A 17487-nucleotide genomic window follows, 5' to 3' on the forward strand; every position below is an offset into this window, starting at 1 on the left:
AACACAAATAAAAACGAATCTGACCTACTACAATGCTACATTGTTACAGTATTAATAAAAAGAAGCTCAATTATACCAGCAAAGATGAATGCATAGCTATATCAAAAGCACTTAGTATTATCAGAAGGGAAATGAATTATGCACTAAATGGTCAAAGGAGGTAATCATCTAGAAGAAATATCTTAAATCCACTTCCTCATATATTTCACCAGAATGGATTTGAAATGTGTGAAGCTTTTAAATGTAAAATATCATAAATTTAACATAAGTTTTAGAAGATCCTACTCCTGCAACGTTGTGATGGCATGCTGGTGACAGGCTGAGCTCAGCTACATCTGAATATTCCCAGATTGGTGCAGACACGGTGAGAGAGGCACAGAAGACAGAACTCAGAGTAAATGCCGAGATTTCTGGCAACAGTATAAAAGCTGTGAAAGAAAAAAAAATGAATAATCGACCCTGACTCCAGCCTGAAGTCACATTTCCAAGGTGAAGATATGTAGATGCCTGCTATGGCAAGTGAAGTTATTCTCGATTCACAGGAAAAATGGTAGCAGGCTTCTTCATAAATCATCAATGCCTGAGTTAAAAATATGGCTCACTCTTTAAAATAAGAAAAACAATTCATACTGGAATGTTTAAGCTATTTCAAACGATAAAGCACAAAAGCAAAAGTTGAGAAATTTAACCTTATGCCAACCATCAGACTGAGCACGGGGTCCCCGAAGGAGGCGTTAGGGGAAGGATGGAGGAAGCTGAAGGGCTTTGCAATCCCACAGGAGGAACAACAATACCAACCAACCAGACCTCCCCAGAGCTCCAAGGAACTAAACCACCAACTAAAGAGAACACATGGAGGGACCCATGCCTCCAGCAACATATGTAGCAGAGGATGGTCTTTTCGTACATCAATGGGAAAAGAGGCCCTTGGTCCTTTGAAGGCTTGATGCCCCAGTGTAGAGGAGTGCTGGGGTAGTGAGCAGGAGTGGGTGGGTGGGCAGGGGAGCACCCTCATAGAAGCAAGGGGAACAGGGGATGGCATAGGGGGGTTGTAGATGGGAAACTAGGAAGGAGGATAACGTTTGAAATGTGAATAAAAAATAGCCAATAAAAAAGAAAGAGAACAAACAAAAGGAATGTTTCCCATTATTATGGTTCATACTACCTCAAATAAAACAATATATAAACAAGCTGGGAAACATATTTACATTCTAAATCATAAACATTTGGTGGGACTGCTGCAAAAGAAGTTTGTTAGGTCAATAAGAAAAAGTATAAACAATCAAATGAAAAAACTAATGGGCAAAAGGCAAAAAAGATATGAGAACCTTGTCTTCATTACTGGCACAGGCAGTAGGCATCCTGTCTCTCAGAGGAGAAGGGGAGTGGGATGGAGGAAGGGACTGTGGAAGGGAGGGACCAGGAGAGTGATGTAAAATATATAGATAGAGATAGATGGATGGATGGATAGATAGATAGATAGATAGATAGATAGATAGATAGATAGATAGATAGATAGATAGATAGATTAGATAGGGGCTGGAAAGATGGTTCAGCAGTTAAGAGTACTGGCTGCTCTTCCAGAGGTCCTGAGTTCAATTCTGAACAACCACAAGGTAGCTCACGACCATCTATAATGGGATCTGAAGCCCTCTTCTGGTGTGTCTGAAGACACCAACAGTGTACTCATAATACATAAAATAGAAAAATAATTTAAAAAAATAATAAAAAGATTTTGTAATGAAAACAAAACAAAACATTAAAGCTATACTGAGATGTCTCTTTCACATCTTACATTGCCAATGCCAAAGCACTCCATAAAACATGAGGCAAACAGTGTAAACTGTAATAGCCGGAATGCACAGTCACTTCGCTGTGTCTATCTGAGTTGCAAATATTCATTCTTTGGTATAATGATCCTTCTAAGAATTGTAACTCAGACACTCAGGCACTGGAATGTAATATATGTTTTGGATTACTAAATACAACATTGAACATAAAAGCAACATACCAAAAACAAATACTTAACAATAAGGTATAGTTCCATTAACACACGTCCATTCATATTGAAAACCACTAAAATGTGACAAGTGCATTGGTGTGGTGGTGTATGTACATGACTCTAGCAGGTGGGGATCTGGAGCTGAAGGGCTGGACGTTTGAAGCCAGCCTGGGCTATATAGGACACATTTGCATTATACTATCATCAAGAAAAGCACTGCATGAAGCTTATTATGTATAGTTAAATGTTATCTTTAAAAATACATGAAATTGATGAAATAGGTACTATTGGAAAAGGAAGGTCACATAGTAATAGAAAATTGGAAAGAGGGTGACTTGTAAGGGTTTTTTTATTGTATGATGTTATACTTGGCTTCTTTAATATTTTAGCTTTGTAATATTTTTCTTATATATTTGGGCAATTTAACCCGTTTGTACTGAAGATAGTATGTGGTTTTCAATATACTGCTGTCACAATTCACTAGTACATATATATGTATATATGTTATGCATCAACCATATATATATATATATATATGTATATATATATATATATATATATACTATGTGCATAAATAAAATAAAAATGTAATAACCTTCAAGAACATAAAAACAAATATTAAAAATCAAAAAGTAAACCTGTAAAATGAAAAAATAGAAGTCACATACTCTCTTATCTAGTAAGATTTAGAGACTTCATTCATATGATACACTCTAGACTTCCTTTAATGATTAAGATTTAATCTCTTTACTTACTATGAAAATAATTACAGTTCATTTCAAAAAAAGAATAAGTTCATGGGTGTTGACAAAAAGGGCAAAGTTCACCAGTCTGCACAGGTCAGGTCACTGACTGCTAACGGTGAGCGAACATACTGCAGAAGTGACACAGCTTCTGGGACAGACCCCATTTAGGGCTCCTGACATCTGGGCACTTTCCCCACCAGAGGAGAGGTGTCTGCCAGGGAGGGGTCTGACCTCCAGAGCAGGTGAGACAGCCATCTTGTGTCCAACTTCCCTCAGAGACGAGTCTGTGCAGGTGAGCTTGCAGACTGCAGAGGCAACACATCTTCTGGGACAGGCCCTGTTTAGGGCCTTCATCTTCAGCCAGGAGGCAGGTCTGAACACCAGATATCTGTGCACCTTCCCTGCAAGAGGAGAGCTTGCCTGCAGAGAGTACTCTGACCACTGAGACTCAGAAGAGAGCTAGACTCCCAGGTCTGTTGACAGAGGCTAACAGAATCACAGGAGGAAAAAGCTCCAACCAGAGACAACTATAACACCTAACTTCAGAGATTACCAGATGGTGAAAGGCAAATGTAAGAATCTCACTAACAGAAACCAAGGCAACTCACCATCTTCAGAACCCAGCACTCCCACCTCGCCCAGTCCTGGATACCCCAACACACCCGAAAAGCAAGACTCAGATTTAAAATCATATCTCATGATGCTGGTAGAGGACTTCAAGAAGGGCATTAATAACTTACTTAAGAAATACAGGAGAACACAGCTAAACAGGTCCTTAAAGAACTATAGGAAAACACAACCAAAGAGGTGATGGAATTGAACAAAACCATCCAATACCTAAAAGGGAAGTAGAAACAATAAAGAAAACCCAAAGTGAGACAACGCTGGAGATAGAAACCCTAGGAAAGAAATCTAGAACCATAGATGCAAGCAACAGGAACAGAATACAAGAGATGGAAGTGAGAATCTCAGGTGCTGAAGATTCCATAGAGAGCATGGGCACAACAATCAAAGAAAATGCAAAATGCAAAAAGATCCTAACTGAAAACATCCAGGAAATCCAGGACACAATGAGAAGACCTAACCTACAGATGATAGGAGTAGAAGAGAATGAAGATTTTCAACTTAAAGGGCCAGCAAATATATTCAACAAAACTATAGAAGAAAATTTCCCAAAACTATAGAAAGAGATGCCCGTCAACATACAAGAAGCTGACAGAACTCCAAATAGACTGGACCAGAAAAGAAATTCCTCCTGACACATAATAATCAGAACAACAAATGCACTAAATAAAGAGCAGTAAGGGAAAAAGGTCAACTAACATGTAAAGGCAGGCCTATTAGAATGAAACCAGATTTCTCACCAGAGACTATGAAAGCCAGAAGATCCTGGACAGATGTCATGCAGTCCCTAAGAGAACACAAATGCCATCCCAGGCTACTATACCCAGCAAAACTCTCAATTACCGTAGATAGAGAAACCAAAATATTCCATGATAAAACCAAATTCACACAATATCTTTCCACTAATCCAGCCTTTCAAAGGATAATAAAGGGAAAATACCAACACAAGGACAGAAACTACACCCTAGAAAAAGCAAGAAAGTAATCCTTCAACAAACCAAAAAAGAAAAAAAGAAGAAAAAAAAAAAGATAGCCACAAGAACAGAATCCCAACTTTAACAACAAAAATAACAGAAAGTAAGAATTACTTTTCTTTAATTTCTGTTAACATCAATGGCCTCAATTCTCCAATAAAAAGACATAGACTAATAGACTGGCTACACAAACAGGACCTAACATTTTTCTGGTTACAGGAAAACAACCTCAGGGGAAAAGACAGACACTTCCTCAGAGTAAAAGGCTGCAAAAATAATTTTCCAAGCATATGGTCCGAAGAAACAAGCTGGAATAGCCATTCTAATATCAAATAAAATTGACTTCCAACCCAAAGTTATCAGAAAAGACAAGGAGGGGCACTTCATACTCATAAAAGGTAAAATCTACCAAGATGAACTCTCAATTCTGAATATCTATTCTCCAAATACAGGGGCAGCCACATTCATTAAAGAAACTTTAGTAAAATCAAAGCACACATGGCACCTCACACAATAACAGTAGGAGACTTCAATATCCCACTCTTACCAATGGACAGATCCTGGAAAAGAAACTAAACAGAGACACATGGACACTAACAGAAGTTATGAAACATGGATTTAATAGATATCTACAAAACACTTCATCCTAAAACAAAAGGATATACCTTCTTCTCAGCATCACATGGTACCTCCTCCAAAATTGACAATATAATTGGTCACAAAACAGGCCTCCACAGATACAAAAATATTGAAATTATCCCATGCATCCTATCAGATCACCATGGACTAAGGCTGGTCTTCAATAACAACATAAATAATAGAAAGCCAACATTCACGTGGAAACTGAACAACACTCTACTCAATGATTCCTTGGTCAAAGATGAAATAAAGAAAGAAATTAAAGACATTTTAGAGTTTAATGAAAATGAAGCCACAACACACCCAAACTTATGAGACACAATGAAGGGAGTCCTAAGAGGAAAACTCATAGCCCTGAGTGCCTCCAAAAAGAAACTAGAGAAAGCATATACTAGCAGTCTGAAAGCACACCTAGAAGCTCTAGAAACAAAGGAAGCAAATTCACCCAATAGGAGTAGACGGCAAGAAATAATCAAACTCAGGGCTGAAATCAACCAAGTGGAAAAAAAAAAAAAAAAAAAAAAGAACTATTCAAAGAATCAAGCAAACCAGGAGCGGGTTCTTTGAGAAAATCATCAAGATAGATAAACCCTTAGCCAGACTAAGTAGAGGGCACAGGGACAGTATCCTAATTAACAAAACAAAAATGAAATGGGAAACATAACAACAGAACCTGAGGAAATCCAAAACATCATCAGATCCTACTACAAAAGGCTATACTCTACAAAACTAGAAAACCTGGATCAAATGGCTAACTTCCTAGACAGATACCAAGTACCAAAGTTAAAACAGGATCAGATTAATGATCTAAACAGTCCCATTTCCCCTAAAGAAATAGAAGCAGTCATCAATAGTCTCCCAACCAAAAGAAGCCCAGGACCAGATGGGTTTAGTGCAGTATTCTATCAGATCTTCAAAGAAGACTTAATTCCAACTCTTCTCAAACTATTCCACAAAATAGAAACAGAAGGCACTCTACCCAATTCATTCTATGAAGCCACAATTACTCTGATATCTAAACTACACAAAGATCCAACAAAGAAAGAGAACTTCAGACCAATTTCCCTTATGAATATCAATGCAAAAATCCTCAATAAAATCCTTGCAAACCGAATCCAAGAACACATCAAAACGATCATCCAACATGACCAAGTAGGCTTCATCCCAGAGATGCAGGGATGGATTAATATACAGAAATCCATCAAAGTAATCCACTATATAAACAAACTCAAAGACAAAAACCACATGATCATCTTATTAGATGCTGAGAAAGCATTTGACAAAATTCAACACCCTTCATGATAAAAGTATTGGAAAGATCAGGAATTCAAGGCACATACCTAAACGTAATAAAAGCAATATACAGCAAACCAGTAGCCAACATCAAACTAAATGGAGAGAAACTTGAAGCAATCCCACTAAAATCAGGGACTAGACAAGGCTACCCACTTTCTCCCTACCTATTCAATAGAGTACTTGAAGTTCTAGCCAGAGCAATTCGACAACAAAAGGAGATCATGGGGATACAAATTGGAAAGGAAGAAGTAAAAATATCACTATTTGCAGATGATATGATAGTATATATAAGTGACCCCCAAAATTCCACCAGAGAACTCCTAAACCTGATAAACAGCTTCACTGCATTAGCTGCATATAAAATTAACTCAAACAAATCAATGGCCTTTCTCTACACAAAGGATAAATGGGCTGAGAAAGAAATTACGGAAACAACACCCTTCACAATAGTCATTAATAATATAAAATACATTGGTGTGACTTTAAAGAAGTGAAAGATCTGTATGATAAGAACTCCAAGTCTCTGAAGAAAGAAATTGAAGATCTCAGGAGATGGAAAGATCTCCCATGCTCATGGATCAGCAGGATTAACATAGTAAAAATGGCTATCTTGCCAAAAGCAATCTACAGATTCGATGCAATCCCCATCAAAATTCCAACTCAATTCTTCACTGAGTTAGAAAAGGCAATTTGCAAATTCATCTGGAATAATAAAATACCTAGGACAGCAAAAACTATTCTCAACAATAAAAGAATCTTTGGTGGAATCACCATGCCTGACATTAAGCTGTACTATAGATCAATTGTGATAAAAACTGCATGGTACTGGTACAGTGACAGACAGGTAGATCAATGGAATAGAATTGGAGACCCATAAATGAATCCACACACCTATGGTCACTTGATCTTTGACAAGGGAGCTAAAATCATCCAGTGGAAAAAAGGCAGCATCTTCAACAAATGGTGCTGGCACGACTTGCGGTTATCATGTAGAAGAATGCAAATTGATCCATTCTTATCTCCTTGTACAAATCTCAAGTCTAAGTGGATCAAAGACCTCCACATAAAACCAGAGACAGTGAAATTTATAGAGGAGAAAGTGGGGAAAAGCCTCGAAGATATGGATACAGAGGACAAATTTCTAAGCCGAACAGCAATGTAAGATAAAAAATTGACAAATGGGACCTCATGAAATTGCAAAAGACACTGTCAATAAGACAAAAAGGCCACCAATATCTTGGGAAAGGATTTTTACCAATTTTAAATCTGGTAGGGGACTAATATCCAATATATACAAAGAGCTCAAGAAGCTGGACTCCAGAAATTCAAATAACCCCATTAAAAATTGGCGTACAGAGCTTAACAAAGATTTCTCAACTGAGGATACCAAATGGCTGAGAAACACCTGAAAAAATGTTCAGCATCCTTAATCATCAGGGAAATGCAAATCAAAACAACCCTGAGATTCCACCTCACACAAATCAGAATGGCTAAGATCAAAAATTCAGGTGACAGCAGATGCTGGCAAGGATGAAGAGAAAGAGGAGCACTCCCCCATTGCTGGTGGGATTGCAAGCTTGTACAACTATTCTGGAAGTCAGTGTGGTGGTTTCTCAGGAAATTGGACTTAGTACTACCGGAAGATCCAGCAATACCTCTCCTGGGCATATACCCAGATGTTCCAACTGGTAATAAGAACACATGCTCCACTATGTTCATAGCAGCCTTATTTATAATAGCCAAATCCTGGAAAGAACCCAGATGCCCCTCAACAGAGGAATGGATACAGAAAATGTGATACATTTAAGCAATGGAATACTACTCAGCTATGAATTTATGAAATTCTTGGGCAAATGGATGTATCTGTAGGACATCATCCTTAGTGAGGTAACCCAATCACAAAAGAAGTCACTTGATATGCACTCACTGATAAGTGGATATTAGCCCAGAAACTTAGAATACCCAAGATACAATTTGCAAAACACAAGAAAATCAAGAAGACAGAAGACCAAAGTGTGGATACTTTATTCCTCCTTAGAAGAGGGAACAAAATACCCATGAAAGGAGTTACAGAGACAAAGTTTGGAGCTAAAATGAAAGGATGGACTATCCAGAGACTAGCCTACCCGGAGATCCATCCCATGTTCAGCCACCAAACCCATACACTATTGCATATGCCAGCAATTTTTGCTGAAGGGACCCTGTTATAGCTGTCTTGTATGAGGCTATGCCAGTGCCTGGCAAATACAGAAGTGGATGCTCACAGTCATCTATAAGATGGAACACAGAGCCCCCAATGGAGAAGCTAGAGAAAGCACACAGGGGCTGAAGGGGTTTGCAACTCTATAGGTGGAACAACAATTTGAACTAAGGAGTACCACCAGAGCTTGTGTCTCTAGCTGCATATGTAGCAGAAGATGGCCTAGTCTGCCATCATTGGGAAGAGAGGCCCCTTGGCAAACTTTATATGCCCCAGTACAGGGGAATGCCAGGGCCAAGAAGTGGGAGTGGGTGTGTAGGGGAGCAGGGTAGGGGGAGGGTATAGGGAACTTTCGGGATAGCATTTGAAATGTATATAAAGAAAATATTTAATAAAAAAAAAAGAAAAAGAAGATATGTAAATGAAGAAAAAATCTAATATTTTTTTTTTAAAAAGGGAAGCGTTTGCTTTCTTTGACAGCAAGTTCTATAATAGTTCACAACTGAGGGGCAGATTGTAAGAAGAGAACCTCTGCAAAGCTCTCCCCATTTTGGTCCATTTGTCATCTTGTTATGAAGAAGCCTCATGTTACTCTGGGGGACCAACAAGACATTCAAGGATGTTCAGTAGCATGTTAACCCTGAAAAGAAAGGAATGGGGTAGAAGGGAACAGGAAAGGGAAGAGAAGAGTGAAGAAAAGATTGCATAAAATCTAATCTCAGGGTTGTTTTGATTTGCATTTCCCTGATGATTAAGGATGCTGAACATTTTTTTCCAGGTGTTTCTCAGCCCTTTGGTATCCTAATTTGAGAATTCTAGTAAAAACAGTGACACAGTTGAGATTGTTCCTGATTTAGAGTCTAGGTTTATTTTTTAAAATCTGGAGCTGTGTAATTGTTATTGTCATGTTAGTAAAAGTTAATGTGGCAAAATTTGGTGACCATGCACACACAAGCATCATAAATCTGTCTCAATTTGCTAATGGTGAGATACTTATAGAAAGGCCTATGCTTGGAATGGCTGGTCGCCTATCCTGATGATAACAATACAAATAAAAAGAAATAGGAGCAACTTTATCAAGAGTAAGCATACTTTACATTAATCCAGAGTTAAAATAGAACATTCCAGGAATCTATCCAGTGTAAACGAGTCACTGTCTCTAAGTGGACAAAGCATGTGAAGTCCCACTTCTGGTTGACAGTTGATCCATTGTAACATCAGAGATACATGTTATTCCTCGTCTTCTGAAAACCTCACCCAAAATGCCAGAATTTCCCTCTGAACACAGTTGAATACTAACAGAAAGATTTAACAAATGAAAACATCAATATTAAAAACTGACAGCAGCTATATCAAAACAAACAAAACCTACAGCAAGAAAAGTATTTCAGCACAAGAAAACAATGTCATAACATACACACGCTCAGAAACAACTTCTAACTTTGCAATGGAATAGGTCTAGAAATCACAATCAAAATGTAAAGAAGGAATAAGACCTGTTATCAAAACCATGAGAGTACTTACAGTAGTCACTACTCCTAGACAGGTTAGAATCAAAGAGATGGCAACGTAATCATTAACCACAGTAATGTAATTAAGGATACTGCTGGTGTACTCTTTGACCCAGCTATCAATTTCTAGGAATTTTTCTTCCAGATACAGTCACATAAGAACACAGAGGTACATATACAAAGATATGCCTGTACTTCTTTGAAACGCACATATCCTTTGCTTTGAAATAATGAAACTAGAAGCAACTTACATGTACAATGAGAAAAGATTAATTAAACAATTTCCATTATATTATCACACTGGAATACTACATAATCATTAATTAAGATGGAGAAATACTATGAAAATACTAAGATACAAAATTGACTTCAAATAAAGAAAAGATAAAGTTGTAGAACCTCCTACAAAGAGTCATAAGAACTGTGTGTGTTTGAATATGGCTATAAAGAATTAGAAAGGTATGAGGCAAGCAGTTGACTCAGGATTTGGAGAAATAGACATTAGACCACATACCTTTATGTTACTTTATACTGTTCAAATTAATAACATTTGCTTTTTAACTACATGTTTTTATTTTAATATTGGGAAATCATGTTATTTGCTTGAACTCTCACGGGCTCCCCTTGCACTTGGGTGTGAGGTGTGCCCATTCATAGCCCTACTTCCTTTAACACCTTTGATTCTACACTCACAGTTCCCTTTCTACTTTTATGATCTGTACTCACACTCATATCCAGACATATGCATAAATGTTTAAACCTAGGGTCCACAAATGAGACAATAGTGGACACCAAGTCTTCACATTTCCTGAAACTTCACTTTCCCTTGTAGTGATTAGGAAGGAGAAGGGAAGAGGATCAACAAAAACAAATTAATTTGAAAACACTGTGATGAAATATTCTACTTTGGATGCTAATTAAAAGATAAATATTATACAACAGGAGAAGTTTCCACAAAGTTTTTAAATATAATAAAATGTAATTAAGGTACAAAAAAAGAATAGTATTAATCACGCAAAGTTCATCAGTAGGGCAAACCAAAAAATTCAAAATTGAGCTATAATTGTTTTAAAAGTAAGCATTAAAAATGACAGAACCTGAAAATTTTATATAATAATGTGTCTCAAAGTGAAAGGAAATTCTTGTATAAGTAGTATCAATTGAATACAGATTATTATAATGACTAGGGATTGTTCTGGCCAAACTAGTTGCCTTGTGAAGTACTTTTTTTCTCTTGGAAAATACATCTTTCCTTCTATAAACATTCATCTCAGAATACATAACTACCTTTCAAAGACTATACTCCTACCAGACCAGACAACAGGCTTAATGGCCAATAACCTGGGCCAATCAGCTAAGTACCCTCCTGTTCCCAATAGAAAAGATGATGTGGGACTTCAAAGCAACACCAATCATAGCTCTTTGCCAGTATTTTTAAAACTGGACTGAGAGGGTCCTTTTATAATGGTAGATCTCACAGGTGCACCCTGAGAGCTTCCACACACACATAAAGGAAGCAACATAACAGAGCCAATTTTAGAAGATGTAATGTGAACAGCCCTTCTGTATCACTGCTCAAATTTTCTCTGTGTGGTTATATGAGAAAATAAGTCTCTTTTTACTCCAGTCAGGCTGGCCAAGTATCTGTCACAACCAGAAACATGCTCACTAATAGAGAAAACAAGAAGCACACTAGCACATCTGCTTTTCTCTATCTTCTTTTCAATGGCAAAGTAATAGTGTACAAATCTAACCACAAACTGACAGCTTAATCTGAGCTCAAAGATTACAGACTAGGATGACTAAAACTTTTAGAGCCTGAATTATAAAATCCTGAAATGGCAAATTGAATGAACTAAATCCTGGTGTCAGATGTGCTTAAAGAAAGCCTTATTGGGAATGGTTAATGTACACCTATAGCCCTAGCACTCAGGAGACCAAGGCATGGCATTCAGGACAGCTGGAGATATGTAATGAAATATTGTTTCCAACACCTACACAAAGAAAGCAAACAAACCCTATTCTCCTATTCCTCTAAACACCCCCTTTCTAGTTAGATGAATATTCATTTGAAAAAGGGGGGTCAGTTTTCGCAGGTTCCTAGGCTAACTTCCTGTCCTCATATTTCATTTCTAAATAACACTCAAAGATAATATCTTAGCAGCTTACAGTGGTAAGAAAAATCATTTTGAAAACATGATGTTGAGAACTCTGGCAGGAACTGGATTGATACCATGATTAACATAATGATGAATTCAGTACCGTATAAGAGACTAGCAAAGAAAATGACAGGTGGTGGATACATCCAAAAAAAATTCAATACTAAAAGTGTAAAATTTAATATGAACCAAACCACAGCTTCAGTTCTGAATGCCTATTTAAACAAAAAAAATTCACAGAGTTGTATAGATTTAAGGTCTAGTGAATTTGGGTGTGTGATGTTTTTATTTATTTGCAAATACATTTTATAATAAAATACCAATATTAAAAAACTGAAAAGAAATAAAGGAGAGACACATTCAGACATAGAAGAATTAGTATAAAATGTCAGAAAAGAAAAAATGGAAAGTTCATATTTCCTATTTAATTATAAACATAAATGAATATATTTTCTTGATTTTCCTTGTAGAATTGAATTAAATAAAGTCATCTCCAACCATTTTAGGAGAACATGTAATGCAATCTAGGTATGAAAAAGTACACCTGTCAGTGAAACACTATCTGCCAATGGAAATTAACTAACTAGAGTATAATTTACCTTTAAATATTATTTCTTTAATAAAATTTCACAAAAGTCAGCCATTAGGCCTAGTATACTGTCCTTAAAGTACATACTCGGGAGAGTGAACTCACCTGTTCGATACTTGCCTGGGTTACACAGTGAGTTCTAATTCAGCCTAGGTCATTTAGTAAGGCCCTGCCTCAAAAGTAAATAATAATAATAATAATTTTAAAATAATTTTAAAAGCGACCTATCAAAAGTAGTTGTTTTATATTTAGGACCAAAACCAAATAATGAAGGCATAAATTTAAATGAACAAATAGAATATAGAATTACAAAGAAAAAATAAATGATATTCAAAGTAATAAATGTAAGTCTCTAAATTATTAAGCATGATAGGTACTGCCTAGTGATGTGATATCATAAGTACAATAAAAATACACTTCTCTATACATTCTATCATTGTAATATCTAGCACTAACAAAAACTTGTTACAATAGACACAAGCAGGTACCATAAGAAGTCTATTACAGATGTCCAAGTTCACAGAACTAATTGAGAAGCCTTCCAGCTGGTTTTGGAATCCATCACTGTTGGAACTGGACCACACCCATTCTGCTCCCAAGGGTCTCAACCCACAAGCAATTTCTGGAAAGACAAGGAATGACTTAGATAAATTTCACCTAACTGATCCTTGCAAACCATCCCAGGCCATGCAATACTCTCCATCCCTGAAAAGCTTATGCTGTGATGTCAGGACTCTTTCTAGCCTTCTCTCATTCCCTTACTACAGTTCTATACAGTTATTTCCCATAATAAATGCTTGCATGTCTGGTTTTAATACCTGCTCCTTGGAGCTTCTAAACTACAGTAATGAAATACTACAGTTGGAGAGAAAGATCTGAATTGCACTGTGTTTGAGTGCATGAAACACCAGCAAATTCTGCTAGCATGGGTCAATGGGTTGAATGTGAAATGTCTCTCATAGTCTTCTGTGTGTGAAAACTTGGTCTCCAGCTAATGGAAATATTCTATAAGGTTGTTAAAACATTATGAGATAGAGTCTAGAAGATAAAGGTAGGTTATAGGACTTTGGGCCTTATGAGTATAGTTTGGCCATACTTCTGGCCCCAGCCTCTCTGTGATTTCTGACTGACAGCACAACGTAAGACACACAATGTCAGCTGCTCAGTAGGAAGTGGCTTCTTGCAGGAAGCTGCAGATGTGGCAGGACAATAGGCAAGAGATCAGAAGACTACTCCCTAGGTAGGCTAGCTGACCGTGGCAAACAAGGTCTGACTTAGCCTGCTCAAGACTGGGGGAAGGGCAAGATACAGCTGGCCTTCAACTTGTGATCCTCCTGCCTCTGCTTCCTGAGCACTGGGTCATATCACTGAGAAAAGTAACTAATCCAGAAAATTGGTACTAGGGTAAGATTTTGCCATGATAAACTGACCACGTTATTCTTTGGTTTTCAGAACTGTTTTGTGGGATAAATATGGAAGAATGTTAAGTTCTAGAACAACTCTGAAGTAGAATTAATAAGTAATTCTGGTAGGAATGTGAAAAATCAGAAAGAGGTGCAGACTGTACAAGATAGAATAAGGAATAATGAGGTTTCAGACAGGAACAAGGACTCTGTCAGAAATCAGACTAATGCTCATATATGTTGTACACTGTCAAGAAGTCTGGCAGTATTCTGCCTATGTCCTGAACATTTTTAAAAATTAAATGAGGCTGATTTTAATAGAGTTGATAAATTTGATAAATTTCAGGGCAGTATACTGTCATTGTGTAGCATGGTTGTTGCTAGCTGCTCTCAATAAGATGTAATTCAAGCAAAAATAGTATCAGAAATATTTGAAAAGGGGTCTCAAATTGTAGACAATACTGGGGCAAAGAAAATGGTTGTAATAGTTGGAGGTTGTGCCAGTAAAGAGAAAAACAGTAACTTTGCATCAAGACAAGAGAAAGATGTCACCTGGGAGAAATTGTACCCAGTCTCCAGGGCTTCCTATAGAGCTGGAAAGCTTGGGTACCATCTCTTCAGGTTCAGCCATAAAGATACACAGCGGCTACTGCATCTCTGGACAAGGAGTCAAGGGCATGTCTTGAACTGATAGCAGAACCTGGCATCACCCATGTAGTTCTGGTCTTATAAGTACATAAAACCCAAGAGTTATAGAATCATAGAGGTATGTATTAAGGTTCCAGAAAGATATTGGTGTCAGGAAATGTGAGGCAGGGTCAAATTTTGGACAGGGAGGCCCTGACCCTGAGAAGCTGTTTTGAGAAGCTTTGAAAGTAAAACCTAGATTAAAATAAAGACTCCAGAACATCAGAGATGCGAGAAACATTGGATTTCAAAAAACAAAATAAAAAAAAGCAAAACAAAACAAACAAAAAACCAAAAGGAAAAAATCAAAAGCCCTGCAGGCACCAAGTAGAGCTTTCTCGAGAGCAGACACAAGAGGTCACATATGCTACGGGTGGCACAACTGGGAGGTTGGCACCCAAGCTTGTTTCATTAAAAAATGCTGTTATCATATCCAAATGCCATTGTTTGGGGTGTTTACTCTCTTGAGTTGTTGGTATTTTCTCTACTTTTGGCCATCTCTTCTTTTCTTTTTTTTTTAATTAATTTTTTTTTAAAAATCCATTTTCCATTCCCTGCCCCCCATCCACCCTCTGATTGTTCTATATCCCACACCTCCTCCCCACCCTTCTTATCTCCACGTGGACACTGCCACCCCCAGTCCCACCTGGTCCTCTAAACTCCCTGGGACCTCCAGTCTCTTGAGGGTTAGGTGCATCATCTCTGAATGAACACAGACCCGAAAGTAGCCACTTTTTCTAACTCTCCATTTTTTTCCCTTTGGAATAGGAACATTTCATCTATGTCATTGTGTGGTACAGGTTTGTATCTTGACTTTTATTTTTTAATACGGTTCATAGTTAAGAGATTACTTCAGTCTCCGAAGAGACTCTGAGCTTTGGACATTTCAAGCAGTGTTACACTTGATTTTAAAGTTGACCTGAATGGACTATGCATTCTGAGAATGTCTTGGGCCTGTGAAGGGTAGAGAGGAATGCTATACTTTAAATGAGAGACATATCTGTGAAATCATGTGTTTGGGGGTCATTGTCCCAAGCTGAGATGACTATTTGTTGGAGATTATGCAATCTTAGATGACATGGTCTAGTTGAAGGATATGGGTCACTGGGTGGTGGGTCTTGGGGATTAAAACTCAGCTCCACATTCCCCAGAACTCTGACCCCGCTTACTGAAGGATGCCACAATGTAGCATAATGTTGCTACAAGCCTCAGTTGCCATGGAATTGCCTGCTTTCATGCCTATGCCAACCTGATGATGGACTATGTCCCATCAAACCATGAGGCCAGGATAAATAATTCCTCCTTTAAATTACTTTTTGTTACGTATTTTTGTACAGCAAGGAGAAAAGTATCTAGTACATCACACACATCAGAATGTCAGTATTTCTTACGTCCTGAGTCAGAGAGAATCAGAATGAAAGCTTAGCAATAGAATGACTCCATTCCCCAGTGTCAACTTAGGTTTTTCTTTCTTTCTTTTTATTTTTATTGAATTCAGTGTCTTGAGGAAATCTCAAACAGTAGAGTTAGTGCAGAAAACATGAATAGCAGGTCAGAAGTGGAGATAAATAATTGTGATGGTTCGTCTCTTCATCCAGGTGTATGCCAAAAGACCAGGAAGCAGAATCACACCACCCTCCAACCCCCACCCTGGGAAATGGTATGTTGAAGGTGGAATCCATTCTGAGAGAAGTTATAGGAAGAAATGAAAGCAGAACTCTCCCTGATATTAGATGTCCTGGGAGCATTTAGGAAGGCATGGTAAGAAAGCAATAGTCCTGCAGACTTATTCACCCACTGCACACACTAGCAATAACAGATTTCTTACCTTAGAGAAAAGATGCTTACCATCATTCTTAATGATTTCAATTACCTCTAGAGTAATGGTGATTCTAAAGAGCAAGACAGTCAAGGACTAAGAGTATTAAAATAATGAAAACTAATCAATGAAAATTCCAAAAATGTAGGCAATTCAACTCAAGAAATTCTGACAACATTTAAAATTAGCCAAGAAAAATCTAAATATATCTGTACATAGCTGTGTCCCAAAGAATGTCATAAAGAAGATACAAAATTGTGTTTAAAATATCAGCCACTAACCTCCTAGGAACTTATTCTGCCCAACACATACTTTAACATAACACATTTAAGAAAGAATAATGATAATATTAACAAATTGCTTAATTTCCTAAGATATTAAAATACTTTTTATAAGTCAAAATTGGCTTAGGAAAGAAATTAGAAATGCAATGAAAATCTATTTTAAAGTAATAACAAACAGAGCTGTGAATATCAAAATGTAATGGGATGTGGCCAAAATAGTGTTTAGAAGAAAATGTACTCATTTAAAGGTCTTTAATAAGAAGGAAAAAATAACCATTAATGAGAAAAGCTAATATACTATAAATTCAGGAACAGAACAAAATATTATTCTGAGACAAAACTAAAAATAATATGCAAGTGTAAAATGATAACCTAGAAAATAAATGACATAATCATATATAAAACTAAGAGCTGATTGTGTAAGCAAAGAAAATTCATAAATCTATGGCAATATAACAAGCTAATTTATAGATGTACATGTTGTATGGTAAACAAATTTGTTTTCTTCTATTAAAAATATCAATATACACTATACACACACACACATGCATGCA

At 37.1% G+C, this 17487-nt stretch overlaps 1 pseudogene; it reads left to right on the forward strand.

The window, feature by feature from the left end:
- The first annotated feature begins 300 nt into the window (after positions 1-300).
- Positions 301-463, forward strand: LOC147004002 (ATP synthase subunit epsilon-like protein, mitochondrial pseudogene; annotated as a pseudogene).
- Positions 464-17487: the final 17024 nt, after the last annotated feature.

Source organism: Mus caroli, unplaced genomic scaffold, assembly GCF_978045245.1.
Source record: "Mus caroli unplaced genomic scaffold, Mus_caroli_1 scaffold_7, whole genome shotgun sequence".
Lineage (NCBI taxonomy): Eukaryota > Metazoa > Chordata > Mammalia > Rodentia > Muridae > Mus > Mus caroli.